Source organism: Bombina bombina, chromosome 3 (genome assembly GCF_027579735.1).
Source record: "Bombina bombina isolate aBomBom1 chromosome 3, aBomBom1.pri, whole genome shotgun sequence".
In the NCBI taxonomy this organism is placed as follows: Eukaryota; Metazoa; Chordata; class Amphibia; order Anura; family Bombinatoridae; genus Bombina; species Bombina bombina.
Window position 1 is genome coordinate 309,425,727 of NC_069501.1, and position 20,870 is coordinate 309,446,596.

General features: G+C 40.5%; 1 protein-coding gene across 10 annotated transcripts in view; it reads right to left on the minus strand.

Moving 5' to 3' along the window:
- Nucleotides 1-20,870, minus strand: part of CDKL5 (cyclin dependent kinase like 5) — a 1,071,204-nt gene that overhangs the window by 657,061 nt on the left and 393,273 nt on the right. The window contains exon 1 of one of the 10 annotated variants that reach the window (XM_053706411.1): nucleotides 3,338-3,422. The exons of the other annotated variants lie outside the window; for them this stretch is intronic. The gene's annotated coding sequence lies outside the window, so the exon portion shown is untranslated. Of the gene's footprint in view, nucleotides 1-3,337; nucleotides 3,423-20,870 lie in introns of those variants that run through there. 10 annotated transcript variants of the gene reach the window in all.

Below are 20,870 nucleotides of genomic sequence, written 5' to 3' on the forward strand. Positions count from 1 at the left end.
TTTGTGGTATTTGTGGATGAGGATCTTTATCTTCTCAGATGGCAAAGCTTCTAGCAGACAGATAGTGATCTCAGTGTGGCAGGTAAATTTACATGCTGAGGTATAATCATGTATATCTTATATTTAGCAACAAAACCATTTATAACCTTTCAGATGCTTCTTGTAACATAAGTGAAAAACCCTCAGTCACTTTGTATTTTTTGTTTGTATCCAGTGCACATTACACAGTATGTTGCAGAGGTGACGACTTACCGCTTGTGTCTCCACACAGTCAGGAACACTCACCGCCTCTCCGGGATCACCCGCTTCGTGAGTAACCTTCCTTAACCCTGTGCGCACACCTATAGCGTGTAGACACTTCTGTGTGATTCTTCCTCCTCCTTACCGGTATTGTCCAACCGGTTTGCAACTTCCACCTTGACTGTCTGTCAAACGCTGTTTGGGCGTGAAACACGTCAGCTGTGGAGTACTATTTGTGCTGTGCTGTGACTTTTTAACCATGAGGATTCAATAAAGTGACTTTTTACTTTTACAAGCATTGGTCGTCATACTCCGTTTTTCTACCGCATATGCTGTCTTTTGAAAGTAGTAATCAGATGGTAAAGCTGCCCATTCTTCTTGCTGTAAATTCTTGGGCTGTCATAAAATGAACTGCACGTTTGAGATCTCCCCAGAGTGGCTCAATGATATTGAGGTCAGGAGACTGAGATGGCCACTCCAGAACCTTCACTTTATTCTGCTGCATCCAATGACAGGTCGACTTGGCCTTGTGTTTAGGATCAATGTCATGTTGGAATGTCCAAGTACGTCCCATGCGCAGTTTCCGGGCTGATGAATGCAAATTTTCCTCCAGTATTTTTTGATAACATACTGCATTCATCTTGCCATCATTCTGACCAAATTTCATGTGCCTTTGTAGCTCACATATCCCCAAAACATCAGCAAACCACCTCCGTGTCTCACAGTAGGAATGGTGTACCTTTCATCATAGGCCTTGTTGACTCCTCTCCAAATGTAGTGTTTATGGTTGTGGCCAAGAAGCTCAAATTTGGTCTCATCACTCCAAATGACTTTGTGCCAGAAGGTTTGAGGCTTGTCTCTGTGCTGTTTGGCATATTGTAAGAGGAATACTTTGTGGCATTTGCGTAGTAATGGAATTCTTCTGGCGACTCGACCATGCAGCCCATCTTTCTTCAAGTGCTTCCTTACTGTGCATCTTTAAACAGCCACAACACATGTTTTCAGAGAGTCCTGTATTTCACCTGAAGTTATTTGTGGGGTTTTCTTTGCAGCCCGAACAATTTTCCTGGCAGTTGTGGCTGAAATTTTAGTTGCTCTACCTGACCGTGGTTTGATTTTAACAGAACCCCTCATTTTCCACTTCTTGATTAGAGTTTAAACAATGCTGATTGGCATTCTCAATTCCTTGGATATCTTTTTATATCCCTTTCCTGTTTTATACAGTTCAACTACCTTTTCCCGCAGATCCTTTGACAATTCTTTTGCTTTCCCCATGACTCAGAATCCAGAAACGTCAGTGCAGCACCGGATGAAAGATGCAAGGGTATGTCAGGAGTCCAGAAACCCATTGACCTTTTATACACAGACACTAATTACAAGCAAATAGATCACAGGTGAGGATGGCTACCTTTAATATCCATTCAAACCCCTTTGTGTCAACTTGTGTGCATGTTATCAGGCCAAAATCGCCAGGGTATGTAAACTTTTGATCAGGGTCATTTGGGTAGTTTCTGTTGTCATTATGATTTAAAAAGAGTAAACATAGTTGATTGATAATAAATGGCTTCAGCCAAACACTAACCACGAGTGAAAGAAAAGATTTTGTGTTATCATTCATATTCTCTGAAAAATGGCCAAGAAATCATAAATATACTGTATAGTAAGCCAGGCGCTCTTGCTTAATTCGAATAAATTCTTTATTATACGGTACAATCCGGTATTCCCAACCAGATAATAAAGAATTTATTCGAATTAAGCAAGAGTGCCTGGTTTACTATACAGTGTGTCTATATTTCTATGGACTGAGCAGCTGTGGATTTGCACAGCAAGGGAGTGCAGTGGTTTGATTTATATATATATATATATATATATATATACACACATATTGTTATACCAGCACTACTCTAAATCAATATATTGCCTTAAAATAGGCGGTATAGGAAAACCTAATTAAAACCGTTCACCTGTGCACGGAGAGTTCAAAAATAATAATAATAAGATAAAAGATAAGGGATTAGTGACTCTTAGACCAGCACATAAGTATCACAAAATATATATTACATAGACAAGGTGGAAAGAACATTCGGCAAACCAGGTTACTCAGCCGGAAGAAGCCCATGTATCCAAGGGTGAAACGCGCATATGCTGCAATCAAACAGAGGGGTAACAGCTGACCACCTCCGTTTTCATCTTGACTCACAGTCAAGTTAAACCCTAAGGTCAGCCGCATAAGGATTGACGAAGAGCGGTGAGGCGTGGGAAACCACTAAGTGCCTGTTTGACTAATGGAACATTATTCTGACAACCATAAGCAACTCCTTTGGGAAGGTATACTTGATATAAGCTTACAGTGTGTAAATGAACTGCATACTAGGGAGGTTCACTTGGATTTGATGTATTACGGACCGTAACTAGCCCTAAGCAAATCTTAGGTGCAATATCCTGCTACTGTCTAGCTGTATTTGCTGTGGATCAAAGCTGTGTCTATATACTCAAACTTTTCCTCTATAAGTTCCAGCTTTAAGAGTTTGCTTTGTCTTACATCACTAATGTGAAATGCTCATGCTCCTTTTAATTGGCTGTAACAAGGGCCTGGTTCTGGATTAGGCCACAATATGGGAATTATCGATCCCACACTTTACCCATAATTTGGATGGTCATTGTGACCCGATTAATAGAGGCCTCTAAGGGTGTTATATATATGACTTTAGTTGATATATTCCTATATAATTATTTGGGACTCAAGATTGTATTGTATAGTTGCCATTTATCATATTGTTTTGTAACACTGAATAATATAAAGAAACATTTGTATCAGTAACCTGGTTTGCCGAATGTTCTTTCCACTGTGCCTATGTAATATATCTTTTGTGATACTTATGTGCTGGGCTAAGAGTCACTAATCCCTTATCTTTTATCTTTGCTATATATATATATATATATATATATATATATATATATATATATATATATATATATATATATATATATATATATATATATATATATATACATGCACATACATACACACACACATATATATATATATATATAAATATACACACACACACATACATACATATATACACACACATACCTGTGTCTCAGAAGGATGGGCGGAAAGAGACCATAACAATGTTATGTTTCCATGTATTCAGTCCAGCAACTAGTATATATCTAACTTAACCCAAGCAAGCTAAGGTAAAAATGTGCTGCACCCCCTTGAATTCCAGCTTGTCAAACTACAGCATGTGCTTGCATAGTACCATTGTGTGGAAAAACAAGCTGTACAAGCCAGGGCAGCTATTTTAGCTGCAATCTGATTTAACTATTGGATGGCAGCCAGCAAGCAGCACCCCACAGCTAAGCCAGAGCAACAACATCACAGTGAATTGGAGAACTTCACAGGTGTTCCTATTACATAGAAAACTCCTCTGTGTGCGTTTGCACATCAGATATTTAAAAAATGAAACAATAAGGAAACCTCCAAAGCTTGTGCAGATTTTCCACACAAAACTCTAATATTGTGCCTAAACCAGTCCTATGCTGAGGTTTAAAAAGGTATATATTATCATTATCCAGATTTATTATAACTCAATGTTTAAAAAATAAAATATACAAAACAGAAAAAATATGGGATAATAATGAATGGACTGAGCCATATTTGATATAATTATATTTGACATAATTAAACAGTAGCTATTCTGAGATTTATAAAAGTGCCAGAAATAATTTAAAGAGACATAATGCAGTAATTGGCTTAAATATGGCCCAATCTGTTTCAGGTCAGTAGTGCATTATTGGTTCAGTGATGAACTTAACTGTATAAGCCATGGAGCCAATCAAGGACAGCATATATGTGTAAGCCATGTGCAGGTTAAGAACATTGGCTCTATGAAGCTGATTTTGACTATGTGTTGGACTATGTGGGGTTAAAATGCATAGGTATGGGCAACCAATATCTAAGTGTTCAGTCTCTTTGTGCATAAGCAATAATGCAGCAAGATAATATACTAAAGCATTAGAGCATGTTGTTATTCCAGTCTTATTTCCCTTTAAGCAAAGCTATTGCTTCTCACTGGTTTAGTTACCTTTTCTGTAAAAAATTGCCTTTTTATTTCATAATACTAAGAGGAAACCTTTTGAGCCAAAGAAATGTGTTTGTTTGTTAGATGCCACTGCTCTAACAGCAGGTTCTGCTTTCCGCTTACTCTAGATATGTAAGCAACAAGACTGTGCTATACCTGGCTTCCGGAATGTTATTGGAATCAGAGGTGCGCTAAGCCCAGCTGTAGCACAGGGCTGTGCTAAACGGCTTCAAGTTAGGGTGGCTGACAGTACAAAGTGCGCTGTCTGTGTTCCTCTTCAGAAGAGAGCTTAGTAAGGTGTGCTAAGGTAAACACACAAGACTCTCAGTGTTCTACTATTAGTCATGCTTCTTGCCTTCCCTGCACTGAGGATAACGCTAATAGTAACCTGGAGGTTGGAAGTAACCCAGCAGGTGTTTTGGCACCAAGACCTATGGAGGATGTGCTAGACCCTTTCTGACTTCAGCCTGTGCTTGGTCATTCTCTATGGAGTGCAGGCAGTATGGTTTCTGGACTGTACCTTTGATCGTGCCCCTTGCTGATGTGCCTTGCTTTACCCTTGTCTATACTTTGAATTGTGGACTGACTACCTGGCTACTGATCTACGGAACTGTACTCTTGATTATTAGTCCATGGTTTTTAATGAGATAAACAGGCATGGACTGTTTGCTGACTATGTTTCAGAAAATCTTCTGTCTTCTGATTCCCACGGTTATCTTCTGAAATTTGGATCAAGTTGGTTCCTACAACACATCTCCTGCAAAGTAGCTTCCAGCAGCTGAGCAAGGTAATTAACTATATACCTCATAAGATAAGAAATAAACACCCTGTTCAGCTTTAGTTTCTTATTTACGCTAAGTAACTATTTATAGTAAGATGTGCTAATGACACTCGCTGTTGGTTGTATTTTTCCAAAAAACGATAAGGATAACAAAGAATTCTTAGTATATAAACCGGACTTATGGGAAGTCGGGGAATTCAGACTGCGTAAAACCTTACTTTTATTAGCAATCCATTAAAGGTCTATGACTAATGGTTGCCTTGCTCAAGTGCATACAAAAAGTTCAGCTGTTTAAATATTTTATGCTGCCTATGTTTCTAATGGATTCTTAATAAAACGGTTTCATACATTCAGAAAACTTGAGAATTTGTGAGGAAAAACTTTCATATATACTAAAACATACAGGAACATAGTTGGATGGTAGTGGGTCTAGGAGCATGATATCTAGCCACTTCTCTACAGAATGGTAGTTAAAGGGGTATTCAAACTGAAATTTAACGAACAAGTACATTTTAGTTTTGAACAGAAGCATTTTTGTGATACACTTGTGCTGGCCTTTATAATAAGTAGTTTTGCTATCATTGTTTCATTGAGATGCGCACTTGCATCAGATCAGCTAAAAGCTACTTCCTGCTAATATTCAAAGACTGGGAAGCACTTCTTACTAATACTCATTGGCCGATAGGTACCTCTTGTTCTTTGGTTGATTCCTACCATTCCTACTAATGCTTATTCCTACAAATGATCTGCTACCAGCTAAAGCAAAGGAGACACTACTTTTTACTAAGTCTTCTGGATCTTTCTACTACTCAACACATCTGACCATCTTCTCCTCTTACAAATCCTACATTCTTTAGTAATCCGAGGCACAGCCCTCACCTGGTTTGCTTCCTTTCTCTCAAACCGCTTACAGTTTTCTTTAACAGCATATACTCTGATCCTCTGCCTCTCTACCACTTATATGCTGATGATACCTAAATCTATCATTCCTCTCCTGATATCTTTTACTCATTACTGAACCAGATTACCAACGGTATTTCTGCAATCTCCTCTTGGATGTCTTTGCACTAACACTAACTCAATCTATCTAAAACAGAGGTGCTTCTTATTCCTCCCTCTCATAGAAATCCTACACCTGACATTACAGATGGAGACTCTATTCTCAGCACCTTACTCCAGGTCCGCCCTCTAAGGGTCATATTTGAAGCACTCATCAATTCTTGCCATGCACACCTATATGACATCTCCAGAATTCAACCTTTCCTAGAAACCACAATAATACTAATTTGTCTCTCATTTTGTCACGCATTGACTACTGCAATTAACTTCTAAATTGCCTTTCAAAACACCGCCTCTCCCCCCTCCAATCTATCATGAATGCTTCAGCTAGATTAATTCACCAAATCGTTGATCTATATCAGCTGCTCTGCTCGTCTCTACACTGGTTCCCCATACACTCTAGAATACAAAGTATTAACCCTAACCTATAAAGCACTTAACCTCTCTCCGAACTATATTTCCTCCCTAATCTCCAAATATTCCCCAAGCCGTCCTCTTTGATCAACCTCTGACCTATGTCTTTCAACTCATATTATCTCTAAGTCCCTCTCACACTTCCAAAGCTTCTCACACGCTACTCCAGCCCTCTGAATCTCTCTACCCTGCTCAATCAGACTGTCTGCAACCTTTTATAGATTCACAAGCTCTTTGAATACCCACCTGATCAGAGAGGCTTATCAGCTCTCCTCTGCTTTTCATCCTACTCAAAACAAATTTTGAACAGCCTTGACTTGAAGGTGCAACTACAATCCACATGATAAGCTACCGCAAACCTTATGTCTCAGCACCCTCAACCTGTAAGCTCTTCGGAACAGGGCCCTCCTCCTCCTGCACTAGTTTTGTTTAGTCTGTTATGTATCTTATCAGAAATATTTTCATTGTATACTCCTATAATAATAGGTACCTCCTGTTAATGATCATTAACATGGCAACCAATGCCGGATTTCCCACACGGCTATTGGCTAAGAGGTGGAAACGTCACCTCTCAGCCAAATAGCGTTCTGCCGTGGGCTGCCTGAGCAGCTCAGAGCAGCGAACGCTGCAAAAAAATAAAGGAGCTTTCAGCATGAAGCATTTTATACTTCATGACTGAAAGTCCCCTTTATTTGTTCCAATTGTAAATCCTAGCGTTTCACAAATGCTAGGATTTGCCATCACTTTAAAAACTTTCCTGATCCAGATAGAACACGCGATTTTAAACAACTTTCCAATTTACTTCCATTAACAAAATGTGCAGTCTTTTTATTTTTACACTTTTTGAATCACCAGCTCCTACCGAGCATGTCCTATAATTCACAGAATATATGTATATGCATTTGTGATTGGCTCGTGGCTGTGACATGATACAGGAGGAGTGGAAATAGTAATAACTTTGAAACTTGTAAGAAAAAAAAAAATCTACTACTCATAGTTCAGATTAAGTGCTATTGCATTGTCTTTTTATGCACTACTGACCTGCAACAGATTTAAGCCAATTTATGCATTTGTTGATTATGCAAATCTTCTTTATTTACTGGTCCTTTAATGTTGGCCTCATAGCATCTCTATTGCTCTATCCACATTGAACAACACTACTGTGGAAAGGCACAGCTGCGTAGCCAGACACTGCAGCAGCACATGCTGGTACTCCTAGCCTCTAATGCTTGGGATGGGCAGGGTGGGTTATTACTGCTTTGATTTGCTCTGGAAGACACTCTCTCCCACACACACACAAACATACTTCACGTTCTATGGGGAAGTCAGACACAAAGAACTGCAATGTGAGCACTGCACATGCTGCCAGCGAGAAAAGACGTTTCTCCTTTTTGCGCACTTAGCAAGATAATAAAAGCAGTACAGACTTATTGCAACACAAATGCATTTGCAAACTTGTTTACAGTAAGTTATTGCAATTTTTTTACTGCACATGTAAAATGGCGATAGGCAAAGAGCACACACATTCACATCTTGTAAATGATCTGTGCGCCAGGGCTATAAATGACGGTCAATGGAGCAAGCAGAAAAGATGTATTTGTATGCATACAACTTCCACGTACACAATAAGAAATATTGCATATGAATGTATATATTGTGAATATCAACATTTAGCTTATGCCCTTTGAAAGGGACATTAAACACTAAATACATTTTGTGCACTGCCCTCTAATTATGGGTGACACCATTTTGGAACCTAGGTCACACTGCAGGTATCTGTGGGAGAGTTGCGGCACACGTGCAAACAGGTCAGCACTGGAACACAGTGAAAGCTAGATTTAAAAAAAACTCAAAAGTATGCGTATAAAATTTATTTAGTGCTTAATGTCCCTTTAAGTGCAATTAAAGAGTTTCAAGTATCAAGTGCAAATGCAGACACACTCATGGAGAGATTAAAAAAATACATAAAGTTTTGAAAAAAAATAAAAATGTACAACTGGTAAATAGTGCAGTGTCAAATTTCATTGTACTAATCGTCCTAAATTTTTTTAAAGATATCAAAGTTTTATTTTAAATGTTTTGTATCATAATTTTTTTTTTTTTTTTTTTAATAATAATAACATATACACAATTTGAAGGTTATGCATTACTGGTAGCTAGGTCATTACAGTATAGCAACTGTACTTGCCCTCAGGATCAAAGTGTGCCATCCTTCGCCTGGCGCGTAACTCCCTCATGTTTGCAGTGTACTGTAGCATAAAAACTAGATCAAATAATATTAGCAAGCCAGGCAAGTATAGATGAGACAAAAAAAAAAAGAGAAAAGAAAAGAAAAAAAGAGACAGGAAGTGATAATCCAGAATCTGGATACATAATCAGGTTCCTTTTTCACATTTATTTAAAAAAAAAAATATATACACTTACCTGATAAATTTATTTATTTCCGGATATGGTGAGTCCACGGCTTGAGTAATTACTGTTGGAAATATCAATCCTGGCCAGCAGGAGGAGGCAAAGAGCACCACAGTTAAACTGCTAAGTATCATTCCCTTACCCACAACCCGCAGTCATTCGACCGAAGGGAAATGGAGAAAAAAGGAGTAACACAATGTGTAGTGGTGACTTAAGTTATAGTCAAAAGAACAACTGTCTTAAAATAAAGGGTGGGGCCGTGGACTCACCATATCCGGAAAGAAATAAACATATCAGGTAAGTAAAAAAAATAATATTTTTTTTTCTCCCTAAGATATAGTGAGTCCACGGCTTGAGTAATTACTGTTGGGAATCAATACCCAAGCTAGAGGACACGGATAAATAGGGAGGGACAAGACAGGCAGTCCTAAACAGAAGGCACCACCGCTTGAAGAACCTTTCTCCCAAAAGAAACCTCAGCCGAGGCAAAAATATCAAATTTGGAAAAAGTATGTAGAGAAGGCCAAGTTCCAGCCTTGCAAATTTGTTCCACAGAAGCTTCATTTTTGAAAGCCCAAGAAGAGGAAACAGCTCTTGTGGAATGAGCCGTAATTCTCTCAGGAGGCTGCTGTCCAGCAGTTTCATAAGCCAAACGAAATATACTTTGTAACAAAAAACAAAAAAAACACACAAAAAAAAAAAAGAGTATTAGCAGTAGCTTTTTGACCTTTACGTTTCCCAGAGAAACAGACAAAGAGGGCAGAGGACTGGCGAACATCCTTAGTTGCCTGTAAGTAGAATTTAAGAGCACGTACAACATCCAAATTGTGTAACATTCTTTGGAAGAAGAAGGATTAGGACACAGAGAGGGAATAACAATTTCCTGATTGATATTTCTATTGGAAACAACCTTAGGATGGAAACCTAACTTAGTACGAAGAACAGTCTTATCGGCATGAAAAATAAGATAAGGGGAATCACACTGCAGAGCTGAGAGTTCTGAGACTCTTGAGCAGAAGAAATAGCAACAAGAAACAAAACCTTCCAAGATAACAACTTAATGTCTATTGAATGCAATGGCTCAAATGGAGCCAGCTGTAAAACTTTAAGAACAAGGTTAATGCTCCAAGGAGGAGCAATAGACTTAAAGGCAGGCCTGATTTTGGTCAAGAACTGACAAAAAGATTGCACATCTGGCACATCCGCCAAACGTTTATGTAGTAAAACTGATAAAGCAGAAATCTGACCCTTCGGGGTACTGACTGACAATCCCTTTTCCAGGCCTTCCTGGAGAAAAGATAAAATTCTAGGAATTTTAATTCTACTCCAAGATTAGCCCTTGGATTCACACCAATAAAGATATTTACGCCACATCTTATGGTAAATCTCTCTAGTAACAGGCTTGCAAGCCTGAATCATGGTCTCAATGACCTACTCTGAAAATTCACGCTTAGACAGAATTAAGCGTTCAATCTCCAAGCAGTCAGCTTCAGAGAAACGAGATTTGGATGAAGGAAGGGACCCTGAATCAGGAGGTCCTTCCTCAGAGGTAGTCTCCAAGGTGGGAGAGATGACATCTCCACTAGGTCTGTAAACCAGATCCTGCGAGGCCAGGCAGAATCACTGACGCCCTCTCCTGTTTGATACGAGCAATGACTCGTGGAAGAAGAGCAAACGGAGGAAACAGGTATGCCAACATGAAAACCCAAGGAACCGCCAGAGCATCTATCAGAGCGGCCTGCGGATCTCTTGACCTTAAACCACACCTTGGAAGCTTGGCGTTCTGACGGGACGCCATCAGATCTAACTCAGACAACCCCCATTTGAGGATTAAGCTGGAAAACACCTCCAGATGGAGTTACCACTCCCCGGGATAAAAAGTCTGGTTGCTCAGAAAACCAGCTTCACAGTTGTCTACTCCTGGAATGTGGATGGCCGATAGACAGCAATTGTGGATCTTTGCCCAATGAAGAATCCGAGTAACCTCCTTCATGGCTAAGCAACTCCGAGTTCCTCCCTGGTGATTGATGCAAGCCAATAGGTAGGATTATATATGTCCCAATAAAAAAGCAGTGTTTTTAATTTATTAAGTGCATGGTCTCCCCAACCGGAAGAAAAACAGAATTTATGCTTACCTGATAAATTACTTTCTCCAACGGTGTGTCCGGTCCACAGCGTCATCCTTACTTGTGGGATATTCTCTTCCCCAACAGGAAATGGCAAAGAGTCCCAGCAAAGCTGGTCACATGATCCCTCCTAGGCTCCGCCCACCCCAGTCATTCGACCGACGGACAGGAGGAAATATATATAGGAGAAACCATATGATACCGTGGTGACTGTAGTTAGAGAAAATAATTCATCAGACCTGATTAAAAAACCAGGGCGGGCCGTGGACCGGACACACCGTTGGAGAAAGTAATTTATCAGGTAAGCATAAATTCTGTTTTCTCCAACATTGGTGTGTCCGGTCCACGGCGTCATCCTTACTTGTGGGAACCAATACCAAAGCTTTAGGACACGGATGAAGGGAGGGAGCAAATCAGGTCACCTAAATGGAAGGCACCACGGCTTGCAAAACCTTTCTCCCAAAAATAGCCTCCGAAGAAGCAAAAGTATCAAATTTATAAAATTTGGCAAAAGTGTGCAGTGAAGACCAAGTCGCTGCCTTACATATCTGGTCAACAGAAGCCTCGTTCTTGAAGGCCCATGTGGAAGCCACAGCCCTAGTGGAGTGAGCTGTGATTCTTTCAGGAGGCTGCCATCCGGCAGTCTCATAAGCCAATCGGATAATGCTTTTAAGCCAAAAGGAAAGAGAGGTAGAAGTCGCTTTTTGACCTCTCCTTTTACCAGAATAAACAACAAACAAGGAAGATGTTTGTCTGAAATCTTTAGTAGTCTCTAAATAGACTTTTAGAGCACGGACTACGTCCAAATTGTGTAACAAACGTTCCTTCTTTGAAACTGGATTCGGACACAAAGAAGGTACAACTATCTCCTGGTTAATATTTTTGTTGGAAACAACTTTCGGAAGAAAACCAGGCTTAGTACGCAAAACCACCTTATCTGCATGGAACACTAGATAGGGCGGAGAACACTGCAGAGCAGATAACTCTGAAACTCTTCTAGCAGAAGAAATTGCAACCAAAAACAAAACTTTCCAAGATAATAACTTAATATCTACGGAATGTAAGGGTTCAAACGGAACCCCTTGAAGAACTGAAAGAACTAGATTTAGACTCCAGGGAGGAGTCAAAGGTCTGTAAACAGGCTTGATCCTAACCAGAGCCTGAACAAATGCTTGAACATCTGGCACAGCTGCCAGTCTTTTGTGAAGTAAAACAGATAAAGCAGAGATCTGTCCCTTCAGAGAACTTGCAGATAATCCTTTCTCCAAACCTTCTTGTAGAAAGGATAGAATCTTAGGAATTTTTATCTTGTTCCATGGGAATCCTTTAGATTCACACCAACAGATATATTTTTTCCATATTTTATGGTAAATTTTTCTAGTTACAGGCTTTCTAGCCTGAATCAGAGTATCTATTACAGAATCTGAAAACCCACGCTTTGATAAAATCAAGCGTTCAATCTCCAAGCCGTCAGTTGGAGGGAAAACAGATTCGGATGTTCGAATGGACCCTGAACAAGAAGGTCCTGTCTCAAAGGTAGCTTCCATGGTGGAGCCGATGACATATTGACAAGGTCTGCATACCAAGTCCTGCGTGGCCACGCAGGAGCTATCAAGATCACCGAGGCCCTCTCCTGATTGATCCTGGCTACCAGCCTGGGGATGAGAGGAAACGGTGGGAATACATAAGCTAGGTTGAAGGTCCAAGGTGCTACTAGTGCATCTACTAGGGTCGCCTTGGGATCCCTGAATCTGGACCCGTAGCAAGGAACCTTGAAGTTCTGACGAGACGCCATCAGATCGATGTCTGGAATGCCCCATAATTGAGTTATTTGGGCAAAGATTTCCGGATGGAGTTCCCACTCCCCCGGATGGAATGTCTGACGACTCAGAAAATCCGCTTCCCAATTTTCCACTCCTGGGATGTGGATCGCAGACAAGTGGCAGGAGTGATCCTCCGCCCATTGAATTATCTTGGTCACTTCTTTCATCGCCAGGGAAGTCCTTGTTCCCCCCTGATGATTGATATATGCAACGGTCGTCATGTTGTCTGACTGAAACCTTATGAATTTGGCCTTTGCTAGTTGAGGCCAAGCTCTGAGAGCATTGAATATCGCTCTCAGTTCCAGAATGTTTATCGGGAGAAGAGACTCTTCCCGAGACCATAGACCCTGAGCTTTCAGGGATTCCCAGACCGCGCCCCAGCCCACTAGGCTGGCGTCGGTCGTGACAATGACCCACTCTGGTCTGCGGAAGCTCATTCCCTGTGACAGATTGTCCAGGGTCAGCCACCAACGGAGTGAATCTCTGGTCTTTTGATCTACTTGGATCGTCGGAGACAAGTCTGTATAATCCCCATTCCACTGTCTGAGCATGCACAGTTGTAATGGTCTTAGATGAATTCGTGCAAAAGGAACTATGTCCATTGTTGCAACCATCAATCCTATTACTTCCATGCACTGCGCTATGGAAGGTCGAGTAACAGAATGAAGTACTTGACAAGAGCTTAGAAGTTTTGATTTTCTGACCTCTGTCAGAAAAATCCTCATTTCTAAGGAATCTATTATTGTTCCCAAGAAGGGAACTCTTGTTGACGGGGACAGAGAACTTTTTTCTTTGTTCACCTTCCATCCGTGAGATCTGAGAAAGGCTAGGACGATGTCCGTATGAGCCTTTGCTTTTGACAGGGACGACGCTTGAATCAGGATGTCATCCAAGTAAGGTACTACTGCAATGCCCCTTGGTCTTAGAACCGCTAGAAGGGACCCTAGTACCTTTGTGAAAATCCTTGGAGCAGTGGCTAATCCAAATGGAAGTGCCACAAACTGGTAATGCTTGTCCAGAAAAGCGAACCTTAGGAACTGATGATGTTCCTTGTGGATAGGAATATGTAGGTACGCATCCTTTAAATCCACGGTAGTCATAAATTGATTTTCCTGGATAGTAGGTAGGATCGTTCGAATAGTTTCCATTTTGAACGATGGTACCCTGAGAAATTTGTTTAGGATCTTTAGATCCAAAATTGGTCTGAATGTTCCCTCTTTTTTGGGAACTATGAACAGATTGGAATAAAAACCCATTCCTTGTTCTCTTATTGGAACTGGATGTATCACTCCCATCTTTAACAGGTCTTCTACACAATGTAAGAATGCCTGTCTCTTTATTTGGTTTGAAGATAATTGAGACCTGTGGAACCTTCCCCTTGGGGGTAGTTCCTTGAATTCCAGGAGATAACCTTGAGAAACTATTTCTAGCGCCCAAGGATCCTGAACATCTCTTGCCCAAGCCTGAGCAAAGAGAGAAAGTCTGCCCCCCACTAGATCCGGTCCCGGATCGGGGGCTATCCCTTCATGCTGTTTTGGTAGCAGTGGTAGGCTTCTTGGCCTGCTTACCCTTGTTCCAGCCTTGCATTGGTTTCCAGGCTGGTTTGGGTTGTGAAGTATTACCCTCTTGCTTAGAGGGTACAGAATTAGAGACTGGTCCGTTTCTGCGAAAGGGACGAAAATTAGGCTTATTATTAGCCTTAAAAGACCTATCCTGTGGGAGGGCGTGGCCCTTTCCCCCAGTGATGTCTGAAATAATCTCTTTCAAATCAGGTCCAAATAATGTTTTACCTTTGAAAGGAATGTTAAGCAATTTTGTCTTGGAAGACACATCCGCTGACCAAGACTTTAGCCAAAGCACTCTGCGCGCCACGACAGCAAACCCTGAATTTTTCGCCGCTAATCTAGCTAATTGCAAAGCGGCATCTAAAACAAAAGAGTTAGCCAATTTAAGTGCTTGAACTCTGTCCATAACCTCCTCATACGAAGATTCTTTACTGAGCGATTTTTCTAGTTCCTCGAACCAGAAACACGCTGCCGTAGTGACAGGAACAATGCATGAAATTGGTTGTAGGAGGTAACCTTGCTGTACAAAAATCTTTTTAAGCAAACCCTCTAATTTCTTATCCATAGGATCTTTGAAAGCACAACTATCTTCGATAGGAATAGTATTGCGTTTGTTTAGAGTAGAAACCGCCCCCTCGACCTTGGGGACTGTCTGCCATAAGTCCTTTCTGGGGTCGACTATAGGAAATAATTTCTTAAATATGGGGGGGGGGGACAAAAGGTATGCCGGGCCTTTCCCACTCTTTATTTACTATGTCCGCCACCCGCTTGGGTATAGGAAAAGCATCGGGGGGCACCGGAACCTCTAGGAACTTGTCCATCTTACATAATTTCTCTGGAATGACCAAATCGTCACAATCATCCAGAGTAGATAACACCTCCTTAAGCAGTGCGCGGAGATGTTCTAATTTAAATTTAAATGTCACAACATCAGGTTCAGCTTGATGAGAAATTTTTCCTGAATCTGAAATTTCTCCATCAGACAAAACCTCCCTCATGGCCCCTTGAGATTGGTGTGAGGGTATGTCAGAACAGTTATCATCAGCGTCCTCTTGCTCTTCAGTGTTTAAAACAGAGCAATCGCGCTTTCTCTGATAAGTAGGCATTTTGGATAAAAGATTTGCTATGGAGTTATCCATTACAGCCATTAATTGTTGCATGGCAATAAGTATTGGCGCACTAGATGTACTAGGGGCCTCCTGTGTGGGCATAACTGGTGTAGACACAGTAGGGGATGATGTAGTATCATGTTTACTCCCCTCATTTGAGGAATCATCTTGGGCAATACCATTATCTGTTGCAATACTGTCCTTACTTTGTTTGGACACTATGGCACAATTATCACATAAATTTAAATGGGGAGACACATTGGCTTTCATACATATAGAACATAGCTTATCTGATGGTACAGACATGTTAAACAGGCTTAAACTTGTCAACAAAGCACAAAAAACGTTTTAAAATAAAACCGTTACTGTCACTTTAAATTTCAAACTGAAAACACTTTATTACTGAATATGTGAAAAAGTATGAAGGAATTGTTCAAAATTCACCAAAATTTCACCACAGTGTCTTAAAGCATTAAAAGTATTGCACACCAAATTTCAGAGCTTTAACCGTTAAATTAACGGAACCGGAGCCGTTTTTACATTTAACCCCTATACAGTCCCAGAATGAGGCTCTGTCTATAACTAGAAAGGCCCCCATCTGAAAAAGGTGTCCAACACAGTGCCTGCCGTTTTTCTAAACGTTCCCCAAGATTATAATACCAATAATTAGTTAGAATCTGCATAATATGCCTAGTAAAGCAATTGTTTTAGCCCAGAAAAATGTCTACCAGTTTTTAAGCCCTTTTTGAAGCCCTTTATTCTTTTATGTTTAACTAAGAAAATGGCTTACTGGTCCCCATGAGGGGAAATGACAGCCTTCCAGCATTACATGGTCTTGTTAGAAATATGGCTAGTCATACCTTAAGCAGAAAAGACTGCTAACTGTTTCCCCCAACTGAAGTTACTTCATCTCAACAGTCCTGTGTGGAAACAGCAATTGATTTCAGTTACTGTCTGCTAAAATCATCTTCCTCTTACAAACAGAAATCTTCATCCTTTTCTGTTTCAGAGTAAATAGTACATACCAGCACTATTTTAAAATAACAAACACTTGATAGAAGAATAAAACTACATTTAAACACCAAAAAACTCTTAACCATCTCCGTGGAGATGTTGCCTGTGCAACGGCAAAGAGAATGACTGGGGTGGGCGGAGCCTAGGAGGGATCATGTGACCAGCTTTGCTGGGACTCTTTGCCATTTCCTGTTGGGGAAGAGAATATCCCACAAGTAAGGATGACGCCGTGGACCGGACACACCAATGTTGGAGAAAAGCACTTACCTGCTCCGCTGTCCAGCATGTAGACAGTTACAAGGTATTAGAGGACACAGTTCCTCACAGAGACCTTTGAAAAAGAAAGAACAGAGTAGCCAACTCTAGCTTTCTAAACAAGGGCAGCAATTGTTAGGAAAACACAGTAAGTACCTCTTTACATGTTCCTAACTGCTTTAAAGCCACCACTACCCGACTGCAAGGAATGACGTGGAATATGGCTATACCCCAAAACTTGCTTATAGATGAAATAAAAAATTTTCTTCAGACACCTAAACTTTACCACCGAAGGTAATGAGAATGACTGGGGTTTGGGGGTAAGGGAGTGATACTTAACAGTTTAACTGTGGTGCTCTTTGTCTCATCCTGCTGGCCAGGAGAGATTTCCAACAGTAATTACTTAAGCCGTGGACTCACCATATCTTAGGAAAGAAAAAAAGCATGTGTGGTAAAACTTGCAGCATCAATACCTAAAGCCTTTGATAAAGACCTTTTTTTATTGTGTACTATTAATTTGTATAAATTATGACATCACAGGAAGTACAGGAACATAAACACATAATTTATTTTTACCTGATTAATTTATTTCATGGTGGTGAGAGTCCAGGAACCATTACTCCTGGGAATTACTCTTCACAAATTCCCAAACCCTAAGAGCTATATAAAACCCCTCACAGGTAATGCATAGCCAAGCAAAATGAGGTAGAAAAAGCAATAAGAGCAATAAAAGGAGCAGAGGAAAAAAGATGTGCTGAAGAAGAAAAAAACACCATCAAAAACATAGGGTGAGGTCTTGTGGTCTTGCATCACCATGAAAGAATGGGGTAAGCATAAATTATGTTTTTTCATACAGGTAGTAGGAGTCCACAATCCATTACTCTTGAAAACTAATACCACAGCTGTGGAGTCCACGAATAATGAGACATAAAGGGTGGGATTTTGAAACAGCTAATCTAAATCCACAACCCCACAAAAACCCAAAAAGGGCATTTTTTTAAATGCACTTAAAATGTAAACAATCAGACAAAAATAAATCAAGCTGAGACAACTGCCTGAAGGACCTTCCAACCATAGGCTGCCTCAGAAGAAGCAAAAACATAAAAATGGTAGCTTTTAGTAAAAGTATGCAAAGATCAAGTAGCATGCAAATTTGGTCAAATGAAACCTCGTTCTTAAAAGCCCAAGAAATGGCAACTGACCTAGTAGAATGAGCAGTAATCCAATTTGGTGGAGGATAAGCTGCTTCCAAGTCAGCCTTATGAATCATAGATTTCAACCAAGAGGCCAAAGAAAAAGCAGAAACTTTCTGTCCTTTTCTAGAACCATAAAAGTTAAACAAACTAGAAGTTTGTCTGAAATTCGTAGTAGCATCAGTGTAATAATGCAATGCTCTAACAACATCCAAATTATGCAAAAATCTCTCTGAAGCACTCTTGTGATATGGAAGTAAATAAGGGACAACAATTTCCCTACTAATATTGTCTAAAAACAACTTTAGCCAAGAAAATCCTACACACACACACACACACACAAATATATATATATATATATATATATATATATATATATATATATATATATATATATATATAAACACGCACACACATTATACAGTTGTATGCAAAAGTTTAGGCACCCCTGACAATTTCCATGATTTTCCTTTATAAATAATTGGGTGTTTGGATCAGCAATTTCATTTTGATCTATCAAATAACTGAAGGACACAGTAATATTTCAGAAGTGAAATGAGGTTTATTGGATTAAAATAAAATTTGCAATATGCATCCAAACGAAATTAGACAGGTGCATACATTTGGGCATCCTTATCATTTTGTTGATTTGAATACCTGTAACTACCTAACACTAATTAATTGGAACACACAATTAGTTTGGTGAGCCTATTGAGCCTTGAACTTCATAGACAGGTGCATCCAATCATGAGAAAGGGTATTTAAGGTGGCCAATTGCAAGTTGTTGTTCTCTTTGACTCTCCTCTGAAGAGTGGCAACATGGGGGGCCTCAAAACAACTCTCAAATGACCTGAAAACAAAGATTGTTCAACATTATGGTTTAGGGGAAGGCAACAAAAAGCTATCGCAGAGATTTAAGCTGTCAGTGTCCACTGTGAGGAACATAGTGAGGAAATGGAAGACAACAGGCACAGTTCTTGTTAAGGCCAGAAGTGGCAGGCCAAGTAAAATATCGGAGAGGCAAAGGCAAAGGATGGTGAGAACGGTCAAAAACAGCCCACAGACCACCTCCAAAGATCTACAACATCTTGCTGAAAATGGTGTCATTGTGCAACGTTCAACAATTCAGCGCACTTTGCACAAGGAGAAGCTGTATGGGAGAGTGATGCGGAACAAGCCTTTTCTGCACACACGCCACAAACAGAGTCGCTTGAGGTATGCAAACGCACATTTAGACAAGCCAGCTTCATTTTGGAAGAAGGTGGTGTTGACTGATGAAACAATGATTGAGTTATTTGGTCATAACAAGGGGCGTTATGCATGGCGGCAAAAGAACACAGAGTTCCAAGACAAACACTTGCTAGCCACAGTAAAATTTGGTGGATGTTCCATCAAGCTGTGGGGCTGTGTGGCCAGTGCCGGTACTGGGAATCTTGTTAAAGTTGAGGGCAGTGGCGGATCCAGAGCCTGGTCTCGGGAGGGGCACTTCCAGATTTTTTTGTGGCGGCGGACAGAAAATAATGAGTGCTTATAGAACAGACTATTTTAATTTTAATTTGGAAAGACAAATGTGACTGTTTTTAAATAAGGTTAGAGCTGTACGATAGGTTAAAGAAAATAGTCTGTTCTATAAGCACTCATTTTCTGTCCGCCGCCACAAAAAATATATAGATTCAAATCAAATAATAAAAGCAGGGTCATAATCTTAAATAAAATGTTCCAGACGAATGCCCAAATAAACAGTATTGCATAATTGCTGTAACTTGGCAGTCTGGACACTACAGTATAGAGTGATAACAGAGAATATAGAATATAAGCAAAAAACAGACAGCGCTATATAGCACCATATATAAGTTAGAGGAGGAGACATAGGGAGCAGTTATAGGAGCAGTTAGTGGAGGAGACATAGGGAGCAGTTATAGGAGCAGTTAGTGGAGGAGACATAGGGAGCAGTTATAGGAGCAGTTAGTGGAGGAGACATAGGGAGCAGTTATAGGAGCAGTTAGTGGAGGAGACATAGGGAGCAGTTATAGGAGCAGTTAGTGGAGGAGACATAGGGAGCAGTTATAGGAGCAGTTAGTGGAGGAGACATAGGGAGCAGTTACAGGAGCAGTTAGTGGAGGAGACATAGGGAGCAGTTATAGGAGCAGTTAGTGGAGGAGACATAGGGAGCAGTTATAGGAGCAGTTAGTGGAGGAGACATAGGGAGCAGTTATAGGTGAAGTTAGTGGAGGAGACATAGGGAGCAGTTATAGGTGAAGTTAGTGGAGGAGACATAGGGAGCAGTTATAGGAGCAGTTAGTGGAGGAGACATAGGGAGCAGTTATAGGAGCAGTTAGTGGAGGAGACATAGGGAGCAGTTATAGGAGGAGACATAGGGAGCAGTTATAGGTGAAGTTAGTGGAGGAGACATAGGGAGCAGTTATAGGTGAAGTTAGTGGAAGAGACATAGGGAGCAGTTATAGGTGAAGTTAGTGGAGAGACATAGGGAGCAGTTATAGGTGAAGTTAGTGGAGGAGACATAGGGAGCAGTTATAGGAGCAGTTAGTGGAGGAGACATAGGGAGCAGTTATAGGAGCAGTTAGTGGAGGAGACATAGGGAGCAGTTATAGGAGCAGTTAGTGGAGGAGACATAGGGAGCAGTTATAGGAGGAGACATAGGGAGCAGTTATAGGTGAAGTTAGTGGAGGAGACATAGGGAGCAGTTATAGGTGAAGTTAGTGGAAGAGACATAGGGAGCAGTTATAGGTGAAGTTAGTGGAGAGACATAGGGAGCAGTTATAGGTGAAGT